The following is a 25193-nucleotide window of genomic DNA, read 5'->3' on the forward strand; positions in this document are numbered from 1 at the left end:
CTCTCCTCCTTTCGAATCGAATTCGAACAATAAGAGGACACGTTTTTACATCCGCGTCTAATAATATTACCGATGACATATAATTATACATGGAATCTGTTCAATTTACTCGAGAATATAAAATCCGGGCGGTTCCGAAATGGAGTAACCAGTTCCTCGACGAGTGAATGCCATCTCTCGCCATCTCTCCATGGAAAAGTAACCGATGCTTTTGACGATATCTCATGGTTTTGCGTTCATACCGCGCGCACGACATTCGACGACCTTAATATTTCCAACAGTCCGGGGGTGAGACGTACCCGCGGTCCCATAGTTGTGAAAATGGTAATCCACCCAGTGTGATTGAACCCGGAAAACTATAGGATGCGATGTGACAATTAGTGTCCTTAGCAAAAATCAATACTGAAACCACTGCAACAGATTCGTATTTTAGTCGTTTTCAAAACTGATTTTCCAATTTTCAATCAGAGTTGGCACGGGGCCGTTCCGATGTTTTGGTCAGGCCAAATATGGTCCGGGGGAAACAGGGATGCATTCGGCACCGGTGTTCAACGGTTGGCCGAATTAGAACCTGATAAAAAAAATGTGATGGCGCTCGTGTGATGGCGGTTAGACTCCGATGATCTTAAAGTAGATCTCTGGAGTCACAACAAGAGGGAAGTACATATGCGATATATACTACCTGCGCTATTCAGGATCCACGAAGTAGATTCTACAGCGTTTCGGCTGCGGACTCAGGGGAGGATTACACGATAATGCGCTATATATTCCCCGTGGAATCCTGTTCACCGCGCCAGGCGTATAGAAATCATGAGCGAAATTAATAATTACGGATATTACCCGTGCTATCTGACGGAACTCGCTGTTACGATTGTTATAACCCGTTGATTGCGCTCGTGAGTGATCTTTTGACAGACGACTCGCGATGTCGCTCGTTTCACCTGCGCCGAATTGCTTTCTCAAATCGTAATTAATAATTGCCGAAACGTTTTCGTCGACGACGTGAATTCGCGACAGTCGACAAATCGAGCTTGTATTACTGATAATAAACCGATCGAATATTCGATTCGTTTTTACGGATTTTGATTCTCACTAACATCGGTTCAATATGCACCAGAATTATAAAAAGACACGTCTAAAACTACACAAGGACCATACTTGTAACGACCATGACTTGACCAAGCTCATTTAGATTCTATCAACCCATCATCATAGGAGATCAAATCATTACGGCCATATTCATGACCTTAGGTCTCGGCAGTACAACACTGGGTTCAAGGTATTGCAATAACTTCAGGGTTTGAGTAAAAACTTAAACAAATTAAATGCGAAATTTATTACTCAGGAATTGAAAACATAAGACACGACGTTTCGGGTAATATCTCTATCGTAAGATTTAATGAATTTCGCTTATAAACTTGTCAATATTCTCCACTTTAGACTGCGGCTATTCTACTACATGTATCAGGGTTTTGTTGCAGCATAGCCTGGGAGTTGAGACCAGTCTAAGATTAACTTAGTTCTGTAGCCAATCTAGCAACGCTGAATACTAGTCTTAAGAATTAAGACTAGTTTTAGACTCAGGTCATCAATGTGCAACTGGGTTCAGGGATTCTAAGAGCAATGACATGTCCCAGCTTGTATCTTCGAGATACATATTGGATTTTCATATGTTTTGGCATTTTTAGACTATCCGAAAATAAGGACACTGTTAGCTCTTGTACGAAACAATATCTCATATCTTTATATCGTATAAAAGATGGAAAATCAGCACATGTCTCATTGTGTATGTGACAATGTTGCAGTTTTTGTGTCCGGTAAATGGTTGTAATTTTTCCGGACCATCGAACGACGCCGTGAATTAATGACAGACGCGCGCACTGAGGCCCTGACCATCAGGAAACGGTATAACAAATGACTGATCGATCCTATTAGATTATATAAAATAGCCATTTGGTTATGATAACATCGCGGCAAATGGTCGCCAATAAAGGATACATTTCTCACTGTCATTCGTTAATGGCCGACATTATACTCGCTTGCCGAGGGAAGAAATCGCTTTTGAGCGTGTCGTTCTATATATAACGACAAAATTCAAAATTGATAACTACTTCGGAATCTGATATACAATTTGAGAGCCGCGCAAAGAGCTCTGCAGTGGTAGGGGAATTTATGGCAGCAAATATTACAGCACAAAAAACTTTGATTGCAAGTAAACTGTGCTTTACTCAGTATTGCCGTGACCGTAGATATTTCACCCGTTGGCCGGATACCGAGTTGGGAATCAGGAACATCGAATTGAACGTACAATACGTGTTTTTTGGTCGAAGCTTCATGGCCTCTCTACTTTCAGTCGGTAAAAAACCTCGAAACTGCTAGTAATGCCCATACGCGTTTAGAACGGTACAGTGCCGACTAATGCCCTTCATCAGGGATCTCAAATAAACTAGTTAGCCTATAAATTGCTATATGTTTGTACGATTCTATGGGTTGCGGGATGAAAAGAGTATATATAACATGCCACGCAATCATCGCCGTTATCAATCTACTAAAAAAGCTGAAAAATTGTACGCAATATATATAGAACCAATACATGATCGCCGAGTTTGATGTGTGCGCAATTTCGATCGGATATGCTTACACGCGCGTTTATACCGAAAGGCAAATAAATCACCATTCCAAAACTTCCGAAAATGTCCGTCAAATAATATGAGAAAATACAGCAAATTTATAAACGATTTGAAATAACTATTCGCGCTTCCTGTCGTCGATTTCGGCGTCTTATATTCGATTCGCACGTTCACCGACTAAATTACTTTTTCCGTCGTCGAAATGCGACCATTATTCGTCGATTCGTTATTCCGCCGTGTTGTTGTCGGTCTGTGTCATTTCGTTCGCTGGTTTTTCATTTCGAATTGTGTTCGGCGGCGGTCGCGGCGGCGGCGGCTCGCTGATTTAATAGTCCGCGTTTAAGGTTTCGTCATCGTCGCGTTGATCGTGACTTCTTCGGGCGAAAACGACGATAGCCACGCACCCAATCAAAAGTCGATTAAGCTTTCGAATACAGCAGTTGTTGTAGCTGGCTGTCTGACGAAATGATCGCATTAGATCCCGCAATTTATACTCGGGGATGTTTTGCTTCGGAAGGAGTGTGGCCACGACAATTTGCCATCTTTTCTATCTTAGAATAGGGATTAACCCTGTTGTTTATTTGATTGGTAGACTTTGTCTGATATGTTCTGATTTTATGGGTGTCCCTTACAGACCCCCCACACCTGCCGGGAACGAAACAAGCGGTTTTGTTTCGAAATCGGAAATCGAATCTTTTACGACGTAAGTCATGAACAAGGCTTTCGAAGATATAAAAAACGTTTTCAACGCGCCATTAAATACGAATCTCTTCGTTTCAGGTACGGAATTTCAAATAAAACCGCTATTTTAGAGGCAGCCGTATTTTCGATTATCTGCGCAGGTGAATTTTCAAATATGCATCGCATAAAATTCAGAGCAGTGCCTCCTTACAAAACTAGGCCGTAAATTATCCCAAATTTATATAATAGCGACAAGAACTCCCCTGATATATTATTATATTATGGCAGTAGCGATGAATTCGTTTTAATCATATTTTTTTCTGAACGAAGTTATTCAATATTTAGTAAGCAACTCTAGTTTGGGGATGAAAGATGGTTTTGGATATAATGTATATTCATCATAATATTATGAACGAATGAAGTTTATTTATCAAGTATATAACTTTTGATATGAATACTTAAAAAAATGATTAACTGTTAACTTCACATTTGAGGACACACCGAGCCCTATAAGAGCTATACCTGGAGGGGATACCCTCTTTAAAAAATTAGTATCAATTTTCTTATGGAAACGTTTTGTCATTAACTGTTTTAAGGATGTAGGCACTCGCCCACGCGCCGAACAACCTGTGAACATAGTACAATAACAGTGTGTCTCAAATTCCGATGCTATCCATCTTTCGTCGTCTCTCGCTCACATCGTCTGAGACTCGACAGCCGAACGCATCAAAGATTCAGAAATTAAAAACGTCGTTCAAAATATTGCTACGTGACGATCTAAACAGTCTATACGCTATGAAGACTGCGTGGGATGGTGGTAAAATTAAATACGGCCGTGTTTTTTTTATTAAGAGAGATTACGCAACATCAACAGAACTCCGCGCTAGACTTGTTTGACGGAAAATTTGTTTAGAAATGTAAACATTGATAGCTACCGTGCGTTATTCGCTGTGCGAGTTGATGTGGACTACGTCATCAATGTCGGCGTTTCGATATAAACGTGAAAATTGGCGTTTTTTTGTAATCAATAAAATTTCATAACTCTTAGTTTCTACGTACTGAATTTCCATACATTTTTAGACGATTGTGCGAGTGGATGTGCACTACGTCATCGATATTGAGACTAGACTAGTTGCCGGTCAATTCAATTCAATTTAATTCAATTGTCAGTAACGTTTGAGTCAAAGTTCGTTTATTTGAAATCTATCAACACTAGCCCCCCAATTCATCAGCAATAGTTGACACTCATAACAGCAAAAAGTGGATCTTGGAAATATGATTCGATCGAATCGGATGTGCTGATAACTGATAAACTTGCCACAATTCCAATCAAACAGCGTCAATACAATACTAACGGAACGGTATATGAGATAACTCCTACAATGAATTAGCCCAAGATGAAAAGTTCAACTAACAGAACGAAAGAGTATCGCTGTGACGTATGCATCGGTGCTTTCGGCTTTAGACAAAACCGTATCGAAACCATTCTTTTCGGAGTCCGGTGTCTCGTCGCTGTCGATGCACGCAGACGGTCGTTGATTAAATAACGGTTAATTCACGTGGAATATCATCATATCATTTGATAGCTTAATGATAACCTCACGAATCAGAGGCATCATATACCCGGCGGGTGCGAATATCCATTCCCGTTGTCTAATGCGCAGTTGAGGTAAAGAAAGAAACTAGTTGCTCTTCATTTAAAGAGTGTAACTTGATTTTTCCATTAGGATAAATGTAACATTTGAACTCGTAGTTCCCTCGAGTACTGTGAAACCCTTCCCTATGATTTTTGCCAATTTTCTCTGAATTTGGATTGATCGCTTATGCTTTTTCTACACGGTCCCCGGAAGTGCACTATACGCACCAATCCGAGGCGTCAATCCGCCATCTTTTTTCGCTGTAGCAATACTTGAAGGAATTACACGGGCTGAACTATTGTACCAGCGGAAACCATCCCCCAACGCAGTACCTACATAACTGTCACGTTTAGCTTCGGAAATATATTCTGAGCATTCTCCTTCGTACATGTATATCGAAATTGAATTTCGAATTTAATATTTTTTCAAATGTCATCGGCTCGATTCGAAGTTCGAGGATTGGATGCCGTACGAAGATAGCTAGTCGTAGGCGGATATTAGAATTCATCGGGGGCTGGTGACAACATCGCGACGAGAGCCCCGCGGGTCGAGTATTAAAAACCCGCTGCAGCTCGGATGTGAACTCGATCTGTCACGATGCTTTATATCGAACGAACTGTCGACAAAATTGGAACTGATTTCGTAGAACGAATTAAATGATTAAACAAGGAAAACAACTTGAAAGTTTATTGATGCCTTCATGAAAAAATTTGCAGATTTAAAGATAAGTTGCGGTAAAAATATTTCTAAAGGAGATGTAATATCTAGAATTCAATCACTATTCCCATTGGTATAAGATCACACTAAATCGGATAGATCCTCACTTGCCGCAGTAACGGCTACTGTCGGCTTATTATTGCAATAACTTGATTTCTTTCAATCGTTTATCAAATTTCATTAGACATCGTGCGCTTATACCTATATACACAGAACGTATACAGCGAATGCATTGAATTCGCTTCCCGATTTACAGCGCTCGCTGTGAAATTCGGTACAAAAATCTATTCGCGACAAAATGCCCGAGCGTATCGGATGTCCCACGTGCCGCCGTTTGATAAGAGTATCTACCAGACCGATTGTTTTCGATGAACGAGAAAAATGAAGCCGCCAGCCTCGCGGGATCGGTGTGGCAGTACGCGCCACCAACTCATTATTCCTTAACAATACATTTTTTTTCTATTTCGAATACGACGATTTATTTAGTCCGCTATAGAGGCTATTATATAAACACATATACGATTTCATGCATTTCTTTATAACGGGTTTATTTGCGACATAGATTACAGCCCAAATCACTAATTTCATAAACTGCAAGAATTTCAAATAGTCTAACCACTTCTTGAAGCGTGCCGTGCATTTTCTTCGATTCTCCTCATTGCGCGACGGTTTCTTTACGCGATGTTATCGTATTATACGAAGGCTCGTTCGGTCGTCGGTAATTTACTAATTGCAATTAGTCATTAAATTATGGAAATCTAATTCACCGACGCGCGACGCTTCGCGAAATCAACGAATTATGCGACAATGTTCGATCCCAAAAAAGAAGACGAAACAGTTGCCTAAAAAATCACGTCAAAGCGTTTAGAAAAAGTGTACAGAATGGCAAATTAACAGAAACCATGAACTCTTATTTGCCTTTTTAATGAACCGCCGTATCGTCAGAAATCATGAACTCCGGGCCCTCCGTCTAACACGCAGATCGCGGTTTAAGGGTTACACGTTTCTATATTTATTATTTCAGCCGTTCTCCGTTCGTCACGTCAAACATTAATTACTCGCAAAGTAAGAAGTCTATATTGATTAAAAGGTCTTGTATACGGGCCCACAGGAACGGTCCGGTGAAACGTGCTCGGTATACGAGAATGTGTTTGGTAACACGCGGGCGTCGCGTTCTCTATATACCGAGACAGTGATATATCATAAAAGTCGCGAGCGGAAACCGAGAACTTATCACCATTAGGCGATATTAATCGACTTACTGTTCGGTGTTACACGTGGTCTTAATGGACGAACGGAATAACACTTTCTTTAATTAATTATTCCATTATCATAATCTATGCACGGTTAATACGTATAGGCCGATACAGCCAAAGTCCGATCAATAGCGGGACCAGGAAAATCAACGCTTTGAAATTGAAATAGAATCTTTACACTAGGTGGCTCTCCTATAAATATCGATATTTCTAAATATGGTTGAAATATGAATAATTTTGTCAAATCATGCGTAAAGTTTAAATGGTTGCACTTCGCAATATTTCGCAGCTGACAGAGGCTTAAGGCAAGGTGGAAATCTGTCGCCTATTCTCTTCTCTTTTTTCTTAAATGAAATAGAAGATTTTTTCATAACTCGTGTATTCATCGATCTGATAAAGACTGATTTCGACGAAACTTCGTACAGTTTACTGTATAACGGTTTCACTGTTAAACCGCCATCGCTGCTTTGTAGCTATTATTGAATTATGAGTTCGACACTTTTGTCGTCGGAAGAAGTTTGGCATTTAAGTGTTTACTACAACACTTCCAGAAGTAATAGTTCATTCGGTCTAAGCTGCGGTCGTTAAAAACCATTCGACGCAGACCGTCTTTCGATGGCAGTTGAGAGATAGAGAAAACTCCGGCGGTTCGCACAAAAGTGATTAGTTAGCGCTGAGACGGGGGATCACTGTTAATTCCAAACGAATGAATGAATAGTAAGAGACCGACATTCGGGACCGCGAACGACTGCGCATTCGTTCTGATATAAAACGCAGCCGAAATCGAGTGAGGAGATATAAACAAGATTTTTAGACAGTCTGATATGTTAGTGGTTCTAAAACCGTTTGATGACCGTACGGGAAGAGCATGGCAGCTAATTCTCTCGAATTATGGTTGTTCTAATGAAAACAGTTCTGGCGAAAATGATAGATATGGAAAGACGTGACTAGGTAGAATGCCCACTGTCTATGATATCATGAACTGCATACAGTTAAGACTTTGGCCGTTACACTATATAACTTACAGTTCTCCAAATCTGACGATACGAAACATGATGAGACAGTTGCAGATAGTTAAGCCCTGTACTAAGCGGAACCCGCACTTCGTATTCCGCCCAGGCCTCGGAAGCCTATTTACGTACGACTAGAAATGCTTCGATACGATGCAAATGAACTTCAATGATGATTGATAGGTGCATTTTCCTCTTCAATTACCAAAAAATGTCGGGTAAAAAATGTCGAAAAAATAGACAAATCCGCACGGGCCTAATACCGAGAGAGCATGGAAGGCAATACTGGTACCCGTAGAATGTGGATAATTGTCTAAACTAGCATAGAACATCATAAATATGTACATGCGTGCAGTAAATAATGCAATTCTATGCAGGCCAAGCAAAGCCCAAAGGCTGCGTAGCGCTGGTACCCCGAGAAAAGAAAACTAACAAGCCACCAGACGACGGCCTCGAGCTCAGACTCGAACTCCAAAATTAGCATGCGTTAGTTCCCATTGCCTTATCTAGTGCCAATAGTTAAGTTTTGTAACTTTTTGAATTTCGACCCATTCCAGAGTTATCCGTGGTCATCTTCAAGGTCAAGGTGCTGGAAAATAGTTTTTGACGCCTAGTTTTGCCGCTAGGTGAAGCACTGCACAACACTAGACCCCTATACTAACATTGTACCCAAGTTCCATCAAGATCGACCCAGTATTATTGAAGCTAAGTAGCTGAAAGCCATACACACAGACCGACGGACACACACGGATAGACACGAACGATACAAAATGGTGATACGGATATGTACTTAGAGATAAAGAAGACTTGAGTCTACTATAGCCTACTAGAGTGCTAGCTAGCCTACTTGTTTTCAAGGTAGTCCAATTAACTGACTACACGGCCACTAAACCCTAAAGCCCCGCCGTTCAGGTTCAGTTCGATGTATTTTGTATTCATTAAAGATACGACAAGTCGGAATTGATTTCTAAACGACGATGACAAATCTTTCATCGCAGTCCCTGATTTCATGCACTTTATTCGATAGGCTACGAGTTTACAGACGACCGATAAATCATAGCTTCGAATGTTCATCAGGGGAAATGGCGTAAACGAAAGCCGTAATTTAATAAACGGAACGATACCACCTTGAGGAAAAGACAACGGCGAATTCATAACGCCTCGAATTTGTCATTTCTATGAAAGTCATCGTGAAATAGTTTTTTAGTTCGTCGGAAAAGCTTGCATTTCGTACAACGGTCGAATGGCCCGTTGTATGATAACATCATCGAGACCATGGAAAGTATGGCGTTATAACGAATTTGACGAATTTGAAGAATGGTTTGTTCATTTTGGTGTGTTTGTTCTCAGAAGCTCCTCGATGTTAAGCGAATATACGCGCTGGCATTATAAAAAAGCCACAAATACAAAAAACGAATCCGCAAAAGTTTCGAAAAGCGTCAGTGGCAGAGGGGCATATGATCCAATCGTTAAAGTCTCAACAAAATGTTCATAGTCAACCTTTCGAGTCCACTGAAATGACGAGACTTGTCTCCCATTCTCTATATAAACATACACTTTTTGACCTTTAGATTATTAAGAATATATACTTAAAGTCGGTTGAAGTTTTTTAACACCGTCGTCTATAGATAAACACCGAGTACTTAAGACGTCTTAAAGCTTCGTCTTTGCAGACGCAGCAGACGAATCGACCGCGCCTTTGAGAAAATGAATCGAGAGAGGATATACATTTATGGGTGTTGTCGCCGCCACTTAGGCTGAATTTCGATCGAAATCCGAGGCTTAATATCCATATATTCGAGACAAAATAGTAAATCCTCGCTAAATATAACGTCTTGCACGAGACAAGTGCCGCGATCACACGGAGACGTAAGCATGTAAGCTGGGTGAAACTTATCCGAACCAGACCAACGGAGTCAAATTTGGCATATGCTCAATTAGAGAGCGCGTTGACCACGTAAACCACTTACTCGTTAGTAGAATTACTGTGGCCAGTGAGGGTCTGGTCCAACGTTGATGGGCGGGCAAAATGTCGCAAACAGGCACGGACCCATTTGGCATCAGAGTAAAACGGTTGGTGCGGGTCAAAACACTCGCGCTACAAGCGTTATACCCGGGTCGTCGCTTGTCATAATTTTTCATCTGATTTAGAAAATACCATTCTCACAAAAGAAATCGGAGTCCGAAAATGTTTCCTATGATAACATCGTTACCTCGCGGGATAAAGAGTGTTCACCAAGTTATACGTGTACACGCTGTATATTTCGGCTATATTTCTGTAAGCGCCTTTTGATTGCGGTACTCCCCGTGAAAAAAATGAAACAGATTTAGACGTAAATCCTTTTGGACGCGTGAATCCCTCGTCTTACGTTACGCACGCGTTAAGAGGTGTTAAGTAAACGTACGTGTATTGTGTGACCATAAAGATAAATAACCGTACAAATTGAGACTGACAAATTATTCCACGTTGATGGCCACAGCGGAACAATACCGACGTAAATTGGTTTATTTTTCATCGTTGCGCTGGTAAAGTGGCCTTTCTTAATGAGGTGGCCTATTGTTAGGCGAGGAGGCGCGATGGGACCGGGAATAAACGAGGTGTCGGGCTACAGGACCATTCGTTAGTGCGGGGAAGGTGATAACATTCCGTCGCGGAAGGCTTCTGTAATACGTGTTATAGTTGATAACTTGATATTCAAAATTGTATCCGACGCGCATATTGGGAAAAAAGCGAGATAAATTGCCCTTGACCGCCAGCGTAGTTTTTCGGATGATTGATTTTAGCTCCGGTGAAGTATTCGCTGTTATTGAAACGCAACTCATGGACTGAAGGTGTCGCTAAAACTTTGCAGGACTTTTCCGATTTGAGAATCAAACCGCCTGTTTCGCTTCCGGCAGGTGTAGCGGGTTTGTAAGGGACTCCAAATCAAAAGGAAAATCAGAAGAAATCTACCAATCGAATAATTAACAGGGTCATCCCTATTTTAAGATTTAAAAAAAGCTTTTCAAGACTAAAAACTATACAAAACTTTTCAAGACTCAATTAAGATTGCGAATTAATTCCAAAAAATATTCAAATCATAAGACTGATCTTTTTCAGTTGTTTTTGTTAGCTATAGATGCAAGTTGGGTCTGGACATCTCTGTAATCGAATTATAGAAGTGTTTACAGCACGGATGTCACCAAGCCCACGCTATATCCTTTTATACTATTATACACACTTTGAAAGCTTCCGAGATGTGGACGTAACTTCGATGGTATCTGTACGGCCCTGAGAAGAAGACGATGATGACGTCACGCGGTTAAGATAAATTATGTCCTATGGGAATCGGACGCCGAGTCCGGAGTTCACGGATTGGTAAATGACATCGGTCTATACGAGAGCTACGACGATGATGCAGATAGCACGGAGTGATATATCACTGCCGCGATGTCTTAATATTCGACAGTCAAGAATGAATACCGCTTTCATCTTTCCTCAATGTACGTTATTACAGCTTTCTCGCTAATGAATATCGGTTAGGACGTGTTAGTACCGAATTATGAGATAATTAATTGCGAAAAAGAAAGTATTTATCAAAAGTCCTTATAACGCCACTGCTGGGACCGATGGAAGATATGGAGTTAAAGGGGGGTTTGGCGTTATATAGAATAGTATCTTCGTTGAATTTTAGTTGGATTGAGCAAATATGTTCTCCGAAAAATGTTGGCATTCCGAGAGAAGTATCGAAAAGGATTGCAGCGTTATAACGGACGGTAAAGCGAACCCTATGAATTTATGTGAATTTATTCTGAGGTTTCGAGGTTTTGAATAAACTTCATCTTCAGAGAAACCACGTGAATGAATAATATGTCATTGAAAAAATTATCAATTTCGAAAACTGAGGTCGCATCAGTCTAGCATTCGAGTGTATTACTAGATACTCATCTTGATATTCTGAACGAATTTTTCTTATTATGAGTATTATGATTATCATGATTATGATGTATCAGTACCATCGAGCGTTAAAAACAAAAGCTATTTAAGGCTATACACTTGATCTTTAACCCGGACTAGCGATGTCTGAAAGTCCGAGAATTCGGAAAATACGTTTGGAAATCGGATAACTTCATTTCTCTTTTTTCCGAGTCATATCTGATATCGGCGAGGATATCTGTAAATACATTAGATCATCATTTACGCCGACATTACGTACAATACATATGTACGTAATTTCACATTTCGACCGAACCCGCTCGGTCTGGAAAGTGGAAAAAAATGTCAGAAATACAAGCCGTAAGTTGACTTTAGCGTGACTGAGCATATCGACTAACGGCGGTCGGAGAACGAAAACAATCCCGGCTAAGATCGCCGGGTTGCATGCTTAGCTTAGACTTCAATAATTAGTCGAATTGCTAGAGAACGTCGGCTTCAACCGAAGAAGAAAACGAATCGAAACAGCACGCTGAATATTCGACGTTCATACCGTTTTTAATTTGACAACGATCCCCTCGAGGTAGACAACTCGACGGAAGCCTATTCAAGTATTCCAGTTCAAAACGGCTGAGTTTCGAAATTAAAAGAAACGTCGACGCGATCAGAGCCACCGCCAGAAAACGCTGCTACACACAGAGAAAGATGGAAAGTGACCAGGGGCTAATTTTCTTCACCGCGGTATAATCCGCGATCAATTCTCTTTGAGGTTTCGGCTGATCTGCTGCTGCGCGCGTCTGAAGTGAATTATGTCTATTAATCGTTGTGAGAATTGCCCCAACATTATCGTTATCGACAACGCGCTACTGCCGTTAATACTTAAAGATCAGCTATTTTTTTCCGACGGCGCATTTTTGTCGTTCTCCTCACAATATTGAGCCAGAAACTCTTTCTCTCTTTCTCTTTCTGCCGGGTCATGATTAAGGTGATCTATCTTTGTGCATTAAATGCGTAATTGCTTTGATATGGAGGAGACCCGAGTGTACGTATATACAAGCGAACGATGCCTTAGAACATCGGAACGAATAGAAAGATGTCGATTTTTCCATCTGGCCTCAAAGTAAGAAATCTTGTATATAGGAATCTACAGAAATCATACGATCTGCTGCTTGAGATCTAACGGATCATTCAGAAAAAGGGAATTGTAATTTGAAATCTGAGATTGTCCGGATGGGATCGATCTAGAAAGGCCCTCAGGTCACCACCGACGCGGCACTGATGGCCATTTGCTGACCGCGCCCAGGAACTAAAAGCAACCACCAGCAACGTATTCAAACGTTCAAGTCCAATCCGTTTTTCGACAGTGCCGCGGCCCCGGGGCATGTTCCGATTGGAGAGAGGCCTATTCTTGACAAACACTACCACCTGGCGGGTTGACTGGCTGAAGAAAAAATAACCAATTGCTGAGTCGGCTTCTAGTCGAATTCTCGAATGGTCGATGCTATTTTAGATATGTCAATTAAAAAACTACTTCAAAAATATAGAATTGAATCTTGTTGTATTTGACAAATGATTCGAAAGCAAAACAACCAGTGTCGCAGGTAATTTTGTTCTACCATAATGTGCCCAGTTCAACAGTTCCTCTTTACTTTACTTTACTTGTTAAAGTTGGACTTAATCAAATTGAAAATAGATTAATTCAGTCAAATCAATTATAATCAAATTATTAGAGTCAAATCACGCCGAGACTACGGAACCGGACCCAGGCCAGGACATCTACTGACGTCGCGGTGTCCGGACATTTTTTTCGACCGCGGTGTATTGTCTTTCTCGACGCGTTTAGCAATACGTTTAATATGTATGCGCTGTGTGGCTATCGTCTGCCGAGTGAACAATCCGAAGCTCTTTTGGGAGAGAAATGATGATGAATTCTCGATGCGATGTCAACGCCGGCGCCGAATTTGCATATTTGCGTCGACTAAACCGGGCAACCCTTCCTGGTTAAATATACTCGCGACTTTAGTCTGAGAGAGAACGCAGGAAACGCTTTCTCGAGCATCAGTCGGTTGTTCAGTCAACTATTTCCATAATTTGTGGTCAAATAGAGGAGAACTTCTTTGAGGAGTTCATTCGCTTTTCAGACGACATTACTGTCTTATTAAGACGTAAACAAAAACAGAGCAAATATCTTTAACGTCTTCAAAGATTTATCCATTCGAGTTTACATTGGAAATAAACGAAATTCTCGTTGTCACGATTCACGATGTTATCTTTTAAATTTCGTTCGAAATTACGGATATTTTGGAACCTGTTTTGTCGATTTAGTCGAACTTAAAAATTAGAATGAAATTTAGTTTTTCGCTTCACGATGTTTTTTCACTTTCCAAATTTCATATCACAATTTACGGATATTTTCACAAAGTATTTTGTCGGTTTCCTGAAATTAGTTCAACGATTCATGAGTCGAGTTTATCATAGTTTAGCCTGAAGTTTACAACATTCCGATGTGCGTATATATCAAATTCAGAATCGACGAATCGATATCGATACCTTGGCCTTGAATGAATAAATACATATTCCGGATTAACATTTGCGATAATTCTGAAGACTTTGAAAATTGATACCGCAGAATGCGATATTGATTCAGCTAAAATATTCGCATTAACAAGAAGTAATAGTTAACCGGATTGGATTTCTATTCAGAATTAGGAAAATCAGATAACGGAACGATTCAAAAATTGATATTTAGCAATGGACTATTGTCTATATATATCTTTGTATAAAATTGAACTTGCGTTGCCTGTTAGTCAATACGATTATGATATAGATTTGTACAGAAAAAGGAATTTTCATCCAGAAAAAAAAACGGTTTCAGGGAGCATTGGATAGATTTCATCGATCGATAGGAGATATAAACATCTTTGTAGAACTGAATCTTTTAACATATCGGGTAAGAGTCGATTTATATTCATTCTGTATTGGATTGCCTCCCTGCTGGTGGTCTGAATTCGAGCTCAATTAAAATCTAATAGATTTCAATTAAAAGTTCTTCCAGTAATTTGCAAGTCAACAAAGATCAGAAAGGTGGTTATGTCGTTAGCCAGAGTTGACTAAGTGACTTAAGAATTTGATTTCAGCTTATTGCCGCAGTTTAATCCAGTCTGTAAGTCATGACCGCACTGACAACAAACTCGACCTTACAACTGAAGATCGGTCTACCTTACTCATCGACGATATTACTACAGTCGATATCAAGACTAACCGACGAACGCCTGCGGCTTTTCGTCGTGATATTTCAACCGATCGTGTTTCTGTTCGGATGCGTGGGCAACCTGGCCAGCCTGTGCGTAATGACCAGCGCTAAATTCAGACACCTGTCCTACGCGAACTACGTCGCCGCGTTGGCCGTGTCCGATTTCGTGTCGGCGATTTTCTTCGCCGCGCCGGTGCTGTACCACTTCAGTCCGTTCCCGCAAATGACGCTGACCGCGTGCAGATTCTACGAGTACCTCTACAAACACGCGACCACTGTCAGCGTCTATACGATTATGGCGATTACCGTCGAGCGATTTCTACTGGTTCTTTACCCGTTGAAGGCGCGGTTATTTTGCACGGGTAGATTCGCTCGGCTGGTTATCGCCGGCCTGGTCGTGCTGACGTCGGTCGCCTCCGTGTACTTCTCGACGACGTTGCGCTACGACACGGCCGGTAAACTCGGTTGTTACTACACGCGCCGCGATCAGCGATTGTCCTTCACGGTCATGGTCGTCTACAAGTATACGGTGCCGTTTTCGACGGTCGCCACGCTCAACGCGGTTACCGTCGTCAACTTGTGCAAGCAGCGCGATTTCGGGGCCGGTGATAGTAAATCGGCCCGCGCTCGGCGCACCACGCTGATGCTGGTCAGCGTCAGCGCAACGTTCTTGGTGACCACGTTACCGTCGACGATCCGCGCCGTCACTGCCATCAACCCGATAAAATTCGGCAGTCCGTTTGGCGATGAGATTTGGGCAGCGGCGACGGCTTTACTTCTCAGTTGCAACTTTTCGCTGAATTTCTACATTTACCTACTGACGGGCACGGAAATCAGAAACTTTGTCTGGGTTAGAATCAAATGCGCACATACTTAAGCGTTTCGTATAGTAGCCACTATAGCATATATTCATATACATGTTTATTGGTACTGTTCAAACTTAATCAAACAGTGCGCTGGATTTTCTAACAATCCAATTTTCCAAATCGTCATGAAGAGAAGAAAAAGAAAAAACAAAAGAGCTTAGCTAACAAATCTACAGCATCTTAAAACGACAATTTTGTTTAATTAATACCGGACGTGTGTGTGTGTATCATCACTGTTTAAACAACACTAAACTGGATTCTCTGATAATTTTCACAAATTCACATTCATTTCTATGAAAAGAGAAAAACGAAAGGAACTAAGCCATATCTTGAACCGACGATTTGTTCGATAAGTATGAATGGACATTTAATCTTTTTGTGAATTAAAAGGCCCGAACGTCCCCGTTCTAACATCAGAATGTAGGTTTGCATTACTTTTGCATCCAGTATTTCAACACCATCACTGTATAAATAAGAGGTGGAAATATGCATAGTTTGAATAAATTGGTTTAAACGCGTCTCTTTACGTAACACACACAATATATAGTTGCTGCTTTGAGACTTCTTCGTCGCTGCGTCGTCAAAAAGACATTTTCTTTTAGATCTTTGTAACTATGCTATAGATGTGCTATCTAAACATACGAGATTCAATTATTTCATTATAAAGCGACTCTGTAAGTCTAAGGCTCGGTTACCATATTCGTAATTCATATGCAATGTATATGTCACTATATACAATATAATAAAGAAATAGAAATGTAATGACATAAAGGTTTATTCAAACATTTGGGAAGATATACGTATCTCGTAGTTCAGCAAACAAAGACGCAGATGAAGGCGCGTTAAATGGGATGAAAAGCTTTTGCGACGCGAATACACGTAATGGATGCCTACATTCGTGATTAATTTGATTCGGTTTGGACCAATTTTCCGTTCGTTTTATGACTTTGAAATAACGAGAAAGCGGCAACGTTTTATAATCTAAACGAAAACGAAGATTTTTGCGCATGAATTTTCGCGTCATTTCATATTACGACAGAGTTAACAACATAGAGACAACGGCAAAACTGCGAGTCGATTGCAATAAATACATTTACAATGAAGATTCATTCCTTCCTTGTTTCCGCACTTATTCAAAGTCTGGAAATGCGAACCTAATCGTAAGGTCGATATCTTGTCTTTATGGACGAACAGTGTTCCGGTATATTCGGGTAACGTTTCGATAATCAGACTCGCAGGAATTCGGACTTATTTCGGTTCGTTGTATATAGGCCTAATACATATATACCAGTGGGTCAAGGGAACCGATGCTGCTCGCTCGGCCGAAGAAGAAGCAATGGACTTAACGAAAGGCTCGGAGATCGTGACAATTAGTATTGTATATTCTTACAGCCAATATGAAACCGGAAAGAAATTATAAATCACGAGACTAAGGAACCGCAGACGATGGAACGAGAATCAGATATCACTGTTTACGTCAGAGGAGTTCTGAAATCAGTATATACACAGAGGCAGATTTAGGGGACGGTCTCGGGGGTCCGGACCCTTGCCTTCCCATTGAGGGTGCCCTTTCCGCCAAGAAAAAGATCGTTAAACCTGCAAATTTGACACGCATCCTCTTTAGGATATTGCATATTATTTTCCAATACATTCTTTTAGAAAATAACCAATACCGAGTGGGACCCCACTAGTAGCCTATATATGACATGGCTGCTTTAACTGAAAAATGTCTCTTCTTTTTTCCTCGACTGAATAATCAGTACAACTCATAAACTAGAGCGATAAAAAGGAAAACAATAACGGGGGCTATTGAATATAAAACCAATCACTAAAATTGTAACCAATATCGCTAGTGTAATAGAAGGAACTCGGCTTTCGAAACTGAATTTGTGAAATTTTCAAGATCAAAGAAAGCGCCTACGTATCTTCCCAACAAAATTATGGCGATAGTATATAACGGCCTTGACCTAAGCCAATGAGAATATCATCAAATCATAAATCAGCTAGATAATAATTTTTTGCGTATCAAAATGTTCACCCCTGGCTGAGGCTGTACCACAGAGATCTCCGTCGCTCTACGATCCTATAGTGCGGTATATCAGACACTAAGGTTCTTGGGGAAAAATGCCACTTTCTGAGTTGAACGTGCTAATTTTTCTGCCTTTCTCTTTTTTTCATTACGCGCATTTAAGGTGTATTTTATTTAGGCTCGGCGTAAATTTCTACTTGTCGATATCGATATATTCAATGAATCAATCGCTAATATACGGTGTAATTGAACAGTGCGTTCAAATTTACCAATAACCGATCAAAGAACGAAACGCGCTTTGGTTGAAACATTTATGGTTGATTATTTCAAAGGTTAAAACTATCGATGATTATAGGAAACCCGAACACTGCGCGGTGTTGGTGGTGTTCTTCGATCACAGATCAATCGATCGTTGAAAGGAGAACGACCGAAAACAAAAACGTTTGAAAATGATCCCACACAAAGAATCTATTCCGATAACGCGTCATGGATGATTACGTTTCTGCTGAAAACTCGTCTAAAACTTTAAAACCCTTGCGTGGAATGAAAACAGTTTCAATAAAATTGCGACCTTTGTTTACGAAGATTTTTTTAAGTATCCAATAACTGTAACTATTGCGCAGTGCCCTTGTGTCCTTAATCTATGTGTTACACATTTTGTTTTGTCTGAGAATTGCCCCAACATTGGGCTGATCTCTATCGACAAACTCTGCTCCCTTTATACTTCACGATCTACAACTTTTTCCGATGGCGCATTTTTGCCTCATTAGCTAAGATATTGAACCAGAACCCCCTCTCTCTTTTCCTCTTATGCACAAGGCCATGATTGGCGCAATGGATTATCCGTCTTCGTGCACTAAATCAGTAAATTGTTTGGATATATTTTACAGTTTACTTACGTATATCTAGGTATGATGACGGGTCTTCTACTACAGGGTCCGCCTGGCTTGCCGATCTACAGCGTTCAGACCATCGCCGGATCGTTATATATACTTCCTTCTCTTCTTTGCCCCAGGGTCTCGAGTTCTTGGCCAGAAGATGTCTTGTTGCTTTCATCCACGACAGTTCAGTGTTGCGCATAGTACTAACACAATGACGGTATGCAACGCCCTGAACTCGATTTCATGGTCATCGGTCGTAACGGAGATACACGTACTATGCAGTCGGTTCCATCATGCTGGACACTGTTTTAGATTCCATGGTTCCATCGATGATTGCTTTCGGGGCTAATTTCACGCAGAGGTGACTGGCATAAATACCTATAGTAATATCAAAAACTTCGAATTAATTCAAAAAATGACAAATCTCCCTGCACGCAAACTATATACGTATTTGGAGTTTCTTCTTCAAGGAATAAAGTCTCAAGCCTATATCGCATCGTCCGTACCCTAATGCACGGACGTCACGTGATATTGCCTGGCAAGGCCGTCTTTTAAATTCAATTTGCTCGCATTTGACTTCACTGGCGTAACCTCTATACCAGGACAGTTCTGCAATTCACGTAGAATAATACGACAAATCTACGGAACACATCGTCGACGACTCGTATTCGTATATTGTATTAATACAGCTTCAATATTGCGTTCATTTTTCGCTCGCCGGATAAGTGAGTACTCTTTACTCGCGGTGGTAATCTGTTTAACCGCGGCTGTCGACCTTCGTTTACCACTAAACGAACGACCAAGTACCATCCACTCACACGCCGCCGATAATCCGATTATAGTAAAATGTTACGTAGGTTTTTTTTTCAGCGAGATTTACTATATCGCGATTCCCATACGAGTACTCTAAACGAGGAAACTGACGAATACATCCGCCCTATACACAATTTTCATTCCCAAAAGCAATAAACCATTTTTACGGTGACCAGCCGCCATTTTCAGGGTGCTTTTTACCTAGTTTGCCTCGATTGTTCTCTTTCTATGAAAACTATTTTCGATGCGTATCTTGTATTACATAGAAACCGATGTCGTGATGGAATTTTACATATATATGATCACGCTCAAGGAATCCAGTCGAATCGTCAATTTCTTTCTTTAGATTGACCGCGTTATCGTCGGTATTTTTCGATAATGGATAGTTATAATGATATGATAACTCATTATCTTATAAAGCGCATTGCTAATTGAATTTAATCAAGGCGCTTTACCAAGTCTAAAAAAACATAAGAATCATTAAGATACGATGACACATTGAGAAATTAAGTCGATACAAAATGATAATCACACTTCAAATGTTCTTTAAAAGGGTAAGTTTTAAGATAACGCTTAGCAGCATCAATTGAAGGCTTTTCTCGAGAGTTTTAGGAAGGTGAGTTGCTGACATCTTAAAGGCTCGATGCTTCCATAATTTCGTATTGGTGCAATTCTTTTAGAAAACGTCAAATACGTTCGCATAGTTTTTCCTTCGCCTACGAAAAAGGAACACGTGTTATAAGCTATGATCGAATAGCTTCTAGAATAATCGAACGGAGTGATCGAACGTCTTCGAGATTAAATGGGCGGTAACCGGAATGAAAATCAAAACAATTCATGCAAGATGAAATCAATTTTGATTTCATTTTCTAAAAAAGCAATGATGGCGGCTAATAAGCGCACAGCGAGCGCCGAAGGCGCGAGCTGGAAGCTCCCTAAGTTAATCGCGCGTGTGAGGCAAATTCAAATTTTCTATATTTCTCCATACCGTCCTTCTCAAAAAGTGTAGTTTACATCCGGGACACATGGGCATTGGCTAAATCGTGGCAACGAAAATGACGGTCACGGATGGACTTTCGTCGAAACTTGCGGGCCGCGTCGCGCGGGTAGTTTAAATACGTGAATGAAGGATAACAAAATTATTAGGTGTAATTTTCAGAATATTTACAAAGAATATTCACAAAATAATGTCAAAAAATGTTATTTTTAGTTCGTATTTCTCCGTAGAAACCGATTGCAAGACTGGATTCGAATCCCACAAAAACAGTCCCTTAGCAACGGGTCGAATGTTTACAGAATAACAAGCGCGCCGGTTTCACAGCATCACTAAGGGTCGAGTCCCGGAGAATAACGCGCGCACGCGGTCCGCGTGTTACAAAATGAACGCCCCGCTCCACACAAGTACTGAATAATTGACTCAAAATTTTGCCAATCCCTGGGAGTAAAATGCGGCACGTTTTTAACATATCGTATCTTTATGTGTTTTTTACTCCCGTTTTTCAAACGTTATTCCCCTTTTCCGTTTCGAGTAAAATTCGCTATAATCCGTATTTAATATACCGTTGTTCCATTAATTCCGTACCCATGCAACCCGTTGTAATACTTAGGAACAAATCTTTAGTGTAAAACATATAAAACTATTGAAGCCATGAGATTTAATGTAGAAATCTGACGTTTTTTAACTACAGAAAAATTTATTCTCGTGTAATCGATAAAACAATAGGCTCTCAATATGTGATCAACATTCCCAAACTTCCACGTTATTTTTCGCAGAAAATGATTTTCTTTTCTTTTTTGATCACGGGTCCCTTAATTCGCTCGAGTCATATGTTGGGTGATTTTTTTTTTGGTCACGCCACCGGGTGCCTTCCTTCAGCAAAACCTACATTCTTTACAATGTAGAACTTGGAAACAAATTTCTTGTGTAAAACATAACTGTGAAAGCCATTCGTAGAAGATATCTGACGATACAGAAAGATTTATTCTCGTATGAAAGATAAAACAAACAAGGCTTTCAATTGTAATCAATACTCTCAAAGCATGTTTTTTTCGCAAAAAGGAATTCCTTTTCTATACATGTATTTGATCACGGCGAATCTTCGCTCGAATAGATCTTCGACATTTTGGGTGATTTTCTTTGGCCACGGACCATACCGAACACGTGCCCCCGCAAAACCTATGTTTTTTTTACAACGCAGCATTCTATATAAGTTGCCGAAAGGGCACTCGCCTCTATTTAAATCAATAAAACTCTGGCTGTGCGCTTCACCAAGTTTCGACTTTGACATATTATTTCGGAATTTATATCATTATATTCATGCTGCATTTCGCCTGGAAATATGGAAACCCGACACCGCACCTTCGGCATCGCCATCGACAATCTGTATGAATTGTTAATTAAGCGGATAAAAGCGTTCGACTTCGACGACAGACGCCCGAAACAAAAATCAAAAATATAAAGACGGCGAACCGACGAAATCTGATAAGACAATCGGCGAGTTCATCAGTAAAATCGACCGTCGTATCCGACTTTTGACGACACTGGTAACGATAGAACGCATTCCGTCTTCGATAGATCGGAACTGCGGGCGCTTTTTTTCCTAATGCGTTCCGTTTTATCGCTAATTTCGACGCATTGATTTCGCGCATAATAACACGACTGATTTACGGAGAAAAAGCTTCGTCGTCGTATATCGCCATCAGCGTTGGAACTACGGTTGTTTAAAACGTGCGTCCTCTCTATAATAAGGGGCTCGTGTTTGTAAATAAGCCCGCGGCTGCTTTCGACAATTTCAAGATATGTTTTTGTGTGTATATAATGATTTAGAAGACGTTGTAAGAACTTAAAGCATATAAATATATGCATTCACCCTAGGTATAATAAGAAGTTAAGAACTTGGGGCCGGTTGCATAGTCATGACTTAGATTTAAGACCAGCTTAAGACCAACTTAGTTCTATAGCCAATCTAACAACTTAAGACCAGTTTTAACATTTAAGACCACTTTTGGACTTAAGTCACGACTGTGCAACTGGCCCCTGAAGTATAGGCTTTATACATTCCCCGAGATATCAGAATTTCAGTAAAAAAATCCAATTCTTATCATTCCGATCATTTCTATTTTATTTTCTATACGAAAAGCTTTTCGAGAGTATCGTTTTAAGAGGACAACGTAATCAAAAATTTTTAAAACCTCCATCCTATTTCATTTTAAACCTCTGACTGTCGGAAGTTTTCTTACGCCTTTTTGTTGTTCGCATTTAATTGCCGCTTTGTGCCGAAAATAGACTGCGAAACAATACAACGATCTGATTCGGGGACCGGTTGCACAGACACGGCTTTCATTTAGATCAGTCTTAGGCTATATCTAAGTTCTATGGCCAATCTAACAACTAACTAAGCTCATTTTGGGTTCTATAGCCAATCTAACAACCTAAGACCAGTCTAAGCTCATTGTGGTTCTACAGCCAATCTAACATCTGAAGACCAGGCTAAGCTCATTTTAGTTCTATAGCCAATCTAACAACCTAAGACCAGTCTAATCACATTTTGGGTTCTGTAACCAATCTATCAACTGAAGACCAGTCTCAAGATTCAAGACCACACATTTACAACTGGTCCCAGCAGATCTTTATACCGTTAAGAATGCTGCGAGATTTCTTTCACCAAAATCGTTAAATTTGGTTTCGTTAACTTTCATTCGTATATCAACATGTCATATTTTGCTTAACACACCCTCGTTAAAGGATCGAATCACGTGGTGTATAGAGGCTGATTTAAACGTTGAAGTTAAGGGTTTGAAAAGCCATCGAACGAAAGCACCGACGAAACCTGATCCGCGCGAGACCTTACGACGAAAATTCTATGATGTAATGGTACTTTATATTTACGAGATTCGACTCATGTTTCCCACTCGATTTTGATCTTTAACGCCCGTTTAGACTTCGCAGCGGAATTGACGTTGTATGCCAGTCGTCGACAGAGTAGTATCGATAAGAGAGGTTTAATAGATCCGTACCGGAACACAATGCGTAATGCACTGTATATTAAGTATTCGAGCGATATTTTTCAAATAACACATCATTCGCTTTTCAGCTTAAACGATACATCATAGTGGAGTAATGCGCTCACAAATTGGTTTAAGCGTTGACCATCGAATTACCGCGATGACGAATTGAGAAAAAAACTGCATCGTTACGATGGCTGGCTAAGTCTAACAAACCCCCGAACAACATTCTGTATTCGACATTTCGATCCCCAAGCCACACTTCTTAAATTAAATTGATAAGTTATGTCGGGGGTCTACGCCTTTCTTTGGCTTCTTCGCTGACTGAGAAGCCGAATCCGGAGACTAAGAGTGGAGCTAATCGACACTGAGCTCACGTTATACGCGGCATATTCAAAACAAGCATTCGTTTTGAGTGGATAAGTGAAAACACACATTAAGCCCATGTCAGTGTCATCTCAACGACATCGCTGCCTACCGTAACGTCTGCAGTGAACTTATTTAAATCAGATAGAACGAACAGGTGCGCGTGTTGACGGTTATGCAAATTAGGTAGCGGGGTCGTGTTTTTTTCATATCTCGTTCAGTCACATTGGCCGGGACAAGTCAATGTGAAACCAACAGATATAGTCGAAATCAGAATGCATACGTGCTCATAGTGCGTTCATACCTCTATATCGCGCATAAGTTTTCTTTACAAAAAGTTCTATATTTCTATGCACTTTATCTTACTTTTTGATCTACTTAATTTTGATTGAACATATATTGGTTTTACTCATTAACTCTAAAATGCTGAGATTGATATTGGTCTAAATCAGTCACATGAATAGATCGTTGAATATTGACATATGTGTGAGTACAGAGTTTTCGGAGATCATGTGAAAAGCCTCATAATTCTACCAAAAATACACAAATTACTTATAATTTCTAGTTTGCATTTATGATTCGTTAAAAAAGTTGCTATTTACGATGATGATATGTTTTGATCAACAAGATCCGTCGTAAGTAGATACGCGATAATGAACAGGCCCGAGCTTTACGACGTGCTAACTGACAATTATCGGGGTCATAACAGTTTCATATTGAACTCAGCGGGGTATTAATTAGCCCCAGGCGCGATAAATAACTTGAGATAAATAACTTAAAGATTCTCATTGCGTTCTTCAAATATGAAATCAATTTTACCAAGGACAGATCTTTCTTCATACATAACAAATAGTTCATAGAAGTTATTACGTATACCTTATCGTTTTGAGAGCCTGTGGATGTATATAAGCATTTTTGGTAACGGTTTTGAATAGTAAGGCGTCTATCGACGACCCGGCTACGATGTCATAATAATAATAATATACACCACTCTTAATCAACACGGTTATTCAACAGCAGATACGCGCTCATTAACACATTTTCGGGCAGGGCGTGGAGCTGCGGTATAAATAACCCCTCAGCTTGATTCGAATTTATCATTCGCCGCACAGTGTTCTACGACCACGAAGGTTAGT

General features: G+C 40.3%; 1 protein-coding gene and 1 long non-coding RNA gene across 3 annotated transcripts in view; one reads left to right on the plus strand and one right to left on the minus strand.

Annotated features, from left to right (window-relative positions):
* LOC141912853 (uncharacterized) overlaps window positions 1-25193 on the minus strand; it is a 67830-nt gene that overhangs the window by 39032 nt on the left and 3605 nt on the right. For both annotated transcript variants that reach the window (XR_012620206.1, XR_012620205.1), the window contains exon 2: window positions 18892-19251. This is a non-coding gene — a long non-coding RNA (uncharacterized LOC141912853). The remainder of the gene's footprint in view (window positions 1-18891; window positions 19252-25193) is intronic.
* The window catches only part of LOC141912852 (uncharacterized), a 45907-nt gene that overhangs the window by 17221 nt on the left and 3493 nt on the right, over window positions 1-25193 (plus strand). The gene's annotated exons all lie outside the window — the stretch shown is intronic.

Source organism: Tubulanus polymorphus, chromosome 11 (genome assembly GCF_964204645.1).
Source record: "Tubulanus polymorphus chromosome 11, tnTubPoly1.2, whole genome shotgun sequence".
In the NCBI taxonomy this organism is placed as follows: Eukaryota; Metazoa; Nemertea; class Palaeonemertea; order Tubulaniformes; family Tubulanidae; genus Tubulanus; species Tubulanus polymorphus.